The sequence below is a fragment of the Crocuta crocuta genome, unplaced genomic scaffold, assembly GCF_008692635.1.
Source record: "Crocuta crocuta isolate KB4526 unplaced genomic scaffold, BGI_CrCroc_1.0 scaffold179, whole genome shotgun sequence".
Lineage (NCBI taxonomy): Eukaryota > Metazoa > Chordata > Mammalia > Carnivora > Hyaenidae > Crocuta > Crocuta crocuta.
The window spans coordinates 606,070-612,940 of NW_027551568.1; positions in this window are offsets into that span (position 1 = coordinate 606,070).

Genomic DNA, 6,871 nt, shown 5'->3' on the forward strand with positions numbered 1-6,871 from the left:
GCTTTCCCGGGGTCTGGGTGCCCGCGAGACCGGCCTCCAAGGCTTCTAGAGGCGGTGGGGTCTGGGGTCCTGCAGCCTCGGCGGCTGTGGCGTGTGGCCGTCCCTGCCCCTGCCCGGCCTTCGAGGACTTCGTGGCAGGGCGTGGAGCGCGTCTGTCTGGCGCCCCGCTTCGCCCTCTGGAGCCCGATTGTGGCCCCTTCATCNGTGACTTGGAGAGCTGGGTGGAGGCCGGGGTTTCCAGGGTGTGGGGTCGCGGGTGCAAGAGTGCCCGATGTGGCTCGCGGTTGGTGTCCAGCTGTCTTCCGGAAGCTTGACGTCATAAGGTGTTGATGTGTTGGCTTCCAGTCACTAATTAGGAATCTATAGGGAGAGACCTAACGACCTAATGGGAACCCATCTTGTGGGGCGTCACCAAACCTGAAATACAGCCCTTGCCACTGGGTTGCCGGGTGTGTGACCTTGGATGGCCACTTAGCGAGATGCCTTCCATGAGCCTGAAGCCCTTGTCTCTAGTAGGAGGGGCTGCGCTGGCTCTGTGCCTAGTTACAGAGGAGTCGATGGAACAAGTTCCTTAGCAGACAGAGGTCCTAACATTCCCAGGAGAGCTCCGGCTAGGCATTTGTGATTGGGAATTCCTTTCCTGAGAGGCCGGGTACCTTTTTTCTCCTGGCAGAGCCGAGGGTCCCCCTCCGCCTCAGTGGTGACAGGTGGTGATGGGTGCAATGAGCGCCGAACACGGGTGCTGGGGTTTGAGTACTGCGGGCGTGCTCGTCGCTTACTGAGGGACCACTCTGAGAGTGCCTGCTCCTGTCAGACATGGGCGTGACTGCACCAGCGTCACCTCGGGTGAATTGAGGGACCCCGTATTGCTCAGAGTCGTGGGGGCACTCCCCGGAAGGTCCCTGGGAGAGCCGCTACGTAGTGGCAGAGAGCCCTGAGCGGTCCTCACCAGAGAGCAGAAGTGAGGCTTTGTCGCTTTTAAGTGGCCATGTTTCTCGGCACCTTGTCTGATCAGGGAGGACAGGGGAGCGCTGCTGACACGAACCAGCTGCTGTTCACCGGGCCCTTTGGAGAGTTGGAGGTTGGTGTTTTTATATCTAAGTCCTTACAGACCCTGTAGCTCATGGAGAGCACGACATTGTGCCCCCTAAGCCCCCCCGACCAAACATCATTTGGGTTGATGTTTATCTCCCTCCACCAAAAAAAAAAAAAAAAAAAAGGCTTGATTTGGGGAGCCGTTCGCTGCTGGCCTCGGCCCACCATCAGGACTGTGGGAAGGGACTTCCTTTCCAAGTTGTGTCTGTTGTTTTATAATCATGAATGTGAATAGTCCTTGATTAAAAAATAGTCCTGCAGGTGCTCATACAGGTAAAGAAATAGTGTAGTGTCACTTCAAGTGAGCTTACCAGATTCAAAAGAGGTTTGTTTCTGTTTTAGAAGGGTTTTTTTTTTTTAGGGGCGCCTGCATGGCTCAGTTGATTAAGCCTCCAGATCTTGGGTTAGGCTCAGGTCATGATCTCACGGTTCATGGGATCGAGCCCTACGTGGGGCCCTGTGCTGGCAGCGCAGAGCCTGCTTGGGGTTTTTTCCCTTCCTCTCTCTGCCCCTTCCCTGCTTTTTCTCTCTCTCAAAATAAGTAAATAAACTTTTTTTTTAAAAAGGATTTTTAAAATGTTTTTGAGAGAGTGTGTGCACGCCTGTGAAAAAGAACATGTGTGCCAGTGAGGGGGAGGGGCAGGGAGAGTCCCAAGCAGGAGTCCGCGCTGACAGCCGGTGTCCCCAATTGTGAGGTCACCACGTGACGAGTAACCGACTGAGCCACCCAGGCGCCCCAGCTGTAGAAAGCTCTTAGATGATTTTTTGCAATCGGAGAAGCTACTTCCGCCATTTTCTCTCACAGATTTAGATCACCTATAACAAATTTTCTGGTGACGTGTGTCCCTGTTGAGAGTTAACGTTTTTTTTCTAGAAATTTTCAGGAGTGATTCCTAGTGCATAATGAGGACGTTTCCCCGGAAGCTAGGGCAGACCTCAGGAGCGCATGCTAATACAGGATTCCACAGAACGTCGGAAGGGCTGACGCTTAGGAGCTGTGCTGGCCACCGATGCAGGTGCCGCAGGTGGGAGGGCACCGCGCCCGCGGCAGCGGCCGGCGTTCTGAGAGGCCAGTGCTGTGCTTCTCCAGCTCAAGGGTGCGCTCTCCAGTGTGGCGGTGGGAGCGGGGTAGGGTGAGGGGGTGGGGCTAGGCCGGGGGAGTCTGCTTCTCAGAAGATGGGCTCATCAGGGCACTTCCCCGCAGCCGGGGGGGAGGGGCCCCCGGGCCCCTGGCGGGCACCGCCCTTATCCCCCAGCAGCGAAGCGGGAGGAGAACGGCACGGCGGTGAGATACCGCTGCCCGCAGGTGCTGACCCGGGCACCCTGTCCTTCGGGAGCCCTCGGTTGTGTGGCGAGGCGGCCGGCACAGGCACGTTCGGGCTGGGGGATTCTGCCAAGTGGGGGGTCGGCAGCACCTCTAGCTCTGCCCACCGATGCCGGTGGCCCGCCCCCAGAAGGTCTGCAGGTGTTGCCAGGTGTCCCGCGGGCACAGTAGCCCCCGTGAGACCCCCTGCACTGGAGTTTGCTCTGTGGAACCTGTTCTTATGCTCTTACAGCAGCAGGGGACCGGGGCTGGGGGGACACCCTCTGTGTCCCGGGGCTGGCTGAGGCTTTACCTGTGCGCGCCCTGGACCAGAGGCCCTGTTTTCATTACGTTTTCAAAAATGCTCTCTCATAAAAGTATCTTATGTTTATTTTCCAAATTATTCTGCTGATCATCCTGCTAATATTTTGGTGTGTTCTCCTTTTGTCCCTCAGCTGAGGTAAGATAACTTTTCAGAGACCTTTACCACTGCCTGGATTTGGTGGGGGTCTCCACCCAGGACGAGGGGTCTGGAGTTGGGAGACCTGTCTCTGGACCCCGGTTCCTCACCTTGAGTCTCACCCGGGCCTGTGTCCGCGCTCGCTCAGGACCTCATCTGGGCGCTCCCAGCCAGGGGTCCCCCGCCTGAGCCGGTCCAGCGCGCCCTCCCAGCCGCCCTTTCTTCCTCGCTCGTGACGGGCGGGGGCCAGGGCAGCACTGCCGGCGGGGCCTGTGGGCCTCCTGCCTGGGTCTCAGCGTCCCTGGCGGCAGGATCTCAGTGGCCCAGGCTTGGGGCCGGAGCCGGGCCCGAAGCCGCAGCTCTCGCCACGCTTTCCCAGACTTGGCTGCGGATTTGGGGACTGTGTGTTCTCAAGTTCGAGAAGCAGTGGTCAGCAGAAGCGTTCGATCTTAAGAGACAGGTGCGCTGATTGTGCTGAGCCCCAGAGAGTGGCGGGAGGCTGGGTCTTAACTTTTTACTTTACATTTTTTGGTTAACAGAGTGAGCCGTTCTCCCCCTCAGGAGGTGGTGGTATGACTCGAAGCCGGCCTGGGGCAGGCGCCTACGCGTGCTTCTCTTCCCCTGGTTGGTCGCCGCAGCCCCCAGAGCCCCGCGCGCTCTTCCCTACAAGAGCGCCATGTTGCCTTGGCCTTCCAGAACCCCCACCAGAGCTAGAGCATGGTCGAAATGCTCCCGGCCTTCCGCTCTGGCCTCTGCACCTCGACCACAGACGAGGCACTTGGGGGCCCAGGTGGCCGTGCGGACAGACCGCTCTGCTTGCGATACTTTAACGCAGCCTCATGCGGGAGGGGAACGGCTGCGGCTGCGGGCCGGGCAGAGGCATGGGAAGCCTGGCCCCAGGCAGCCAGCGGCCGCCAGGTCCTGGGCGTGAGGTCTGGCGGCGGGGCTTGTTGGTGCCCCCCTCTCTCGGAGGCCCCGTGAGGCACCCCAGAGTAGAGGTGCCAGCCCCTGCGGGCCCCCCGCTCCTTACTGCTCTGGGAGAACTCTGTCCCCATCCTGGTGCCCCCGGGCTGGCCGGTGGGGAGGTGTTAACGTGGGTGCCAGCCTTGTAAATCTCGGGACCTGGTGTGTGCCGTCAGGCAAGCCTGGGGTGGTGGGGGGTGCAGTGGTTCTCGGGGGGCGGCCAGGGCACTCGCACCGGGGGAGAGGCAGCCTTGGCGGACCCTAGCACCTTGGCACACAGCCCCAGGGAGCCCCAGGGCCCAGGATGTTCCCACAGCACACACAGGTTGTGGCAGCGGGCCCTGAGGGCCTGGCGCGGCTCAGCAGGGGTGGGGAGCTGGGGAGACCCCCTGTGCCGGAGGGAGGAGGAGGCATCCCCCTTGGGGCTTTGGGCCGAGTGGGGCCCTCAGCGCTGACCTCACCAGGGGTAGCTGCTGGCTCCCGGGTGTGTGCTTGTTTACAGCCTTTGTACTTGGGGACCATTGTTTTGAAGGATTTCTGCAGAAAAGNCCTGAGCCGAAGTCGACGCCCAACCGACTGAGCCCCCCAGGCACCCCCATCCACTGTTTCGATAACAACTAAGTGACTAGGGTTACTGAGTAGTTTAGTAACTGAACTATCGGATGAATGTGGCTAACGGAGGAACACGCCCCGCAGTGTACAGGGTCTGTGGCCCCTCCCCCCTCATTGCGGGGGGGTGGGGGTGGGGGGGCGGTTCCTGCGCACGCCGTGCCCTCCCCGTCTGCCCGCCTCTAGTGGAGGAGCTGCCCTGGCACCCGCGTCTCTTCTCTCCTGCCTCCGGCTCCCCTTTTCTCCGTCCCTCCCCCGTGCGTCTGTCCCTTGAGTCCAGAGCTGTGCCCCTGAGTCGCAGTCCCCACGTCGGTGTACATGCCAGTCGCCAGGGCCCCCGGGGCGCCGTTCTCTGCCTTCTCAGAGCCCTCGCTGGTACCTCCGCAGCCCCCCGCACCCGGCGTCCGGGTCTCCGCACACCTGGGCCTGGCCTGGTGGGTCCCCCCACGACACCCTGCCCCAGACCTGCCTCTTGTTCGGGGGTCCCTCAGAACCTGGGGGCCTCCTGACACCTGGTGTCCACGATCCTTGTGATGCCTGCTGCTCCAGCCGGTGGGGCTGCGGCCGCTGGGCGGGCAGCGTGGAGAGAGCGGGGTGGGGGGGTGCCCGCTCCCGTGGCAGGGCTCCCAGAAGGGCGGTTCGGGCCAGCCTGGGGCTTGGCTCTCTCTAGCTTCAAAGGGACCTCAAAAAAAAAACCCAACAAAACCCAGCCTGGTTGTGGGCTTATTGCTGCCCTGGCCCTGAATGAAACCGGGGTTTGTGGCTCCTGCTGTGCTCTGCCCCTTGCTGTTTAGTTTTCTTACGTCTCTCATCGCAGTCTGACAGGACTGCTCTGTCGGTCACACACGCTGTTGGAACACACGCTGCCCCAGTGCTCTGGCCAGGCGTCCAGGGATCCTGATGGGGTCTCCCAGCAAGCACCCGTGATGGCCACTCCTCCCTGAATCTGGCTCCTGCCGGGCCCCCAGGACGCTGCCCTGGCCGGGCTCCCCCCAGCTCACGGCTGACCTCACCCACGTCCGGGTGGTCGTGTGTGATCTCAGGCGCCCGAGGGCCCTCTGTGCGAACCAGTCACTCCCACAGGGTTACCTCCCCGAGCCCGGAGCCCAGGATCCAGGAGCACGTGGGCCGCTGTGAGGTAGCTCAGCATACGTAGGTCTGGACTTCTTAACTTGCCTGCCTCCTCCCCAGACCGTCCCTGTCTTCCCTGTCTCGCGAGGGCCTCGACCCCTCCGTCCTCACCGCTTGACATCGTATGTCTTTCTGTAGCTCCCCAGTGTGCCCAGAATCTGCCCGCCGCTCACCTGCCGCCCTCCTGCTGCCGTGGCCAGGGCCACCGTGGCGTCTGCGGGGTGAGGTAGCCTCCTAACCGGTGCCTGCCCTGCCAGTGCCCAGCACCACTGCCTCCTCTCCCCCCCCCCCCGCTCCCCTTGGGCACTGACATGGTGGCCTCCCTGCTGCTAGATGTGCTGCTGGCCTCTCAGAGCCTTTGTACTTGTTGACTTGCTGTCTCAGACCTTTGCTTAGGTTACCTCCCTTGACGCGAGATCACCTTAATAAACTGGGAACCTCACCATCTCCCTCTTCTCTATTTTTCTTCTTAGCTATTGCTGTCATCTGACATACTATATTTTGCTTTTGTCTGTTTCTGACCCCTGGAATTGTAAACTTTGTGGAGGGCAGAGAAGAAATAATTCTTAAGTTAACAAGCAAACTATTAGGGGTGCCTGGGTGGCTCAGTCAGTTAAGCATCCACCTTTAGCTCAGGTCATGGTTTTGCGGTTGGTGACTTTGAGCTCAGTGTCAGGTGGAGCTCAAACCCTGCTTCAGGACTCTCTCTCTCTCTCTCTCTCTCTCTCTGCCCTTTGCGGGACTCTGTTTCTCTCCCCCGGCCCCCTGCCCCTCGCTTACTCACATTCTCTCTCAAAAATAAAAACAAACAGGGACGCCTACGTGGCTCAGTCAGTTAAGCAGCTGACCTCGGCTCAGGTCATGAACTTGCAGTCTGTGAGTCCGAGCCCCATGTCGGGCTCTGTGCTGACAGCTCAGAGCCTGGAGCTGCTTCCGATTCTGTGTCCCCTTCTCTGCTCCTCCCCTGCTCACATTTGGTCTCTCTCTCTCTTTCAAAGATAAATAAAACGTTAAAAATATTTTTTAAATAAAAACAAAAGAAGAAAGGAACTATCAAATACTATTTTGGCATGTCTGTCCAAAGAAGTAAAAACTGAAACAGAAGTAAATGTAACTTCGAATGGATGAGACATGTTTATATACTCAGAAAACACAAGCGAACTAACTGGAAAATTACTACAGTTAATGAGAATGTGCAACACAGTAACTGGGCACATGAAAATACACAGCAGTCCGTCACTTTTCTGTGTCAGCAATAACCTGTTGCAGCACCTTGTGGGGAAATACGCATTCACAGTAACAAAACAGGA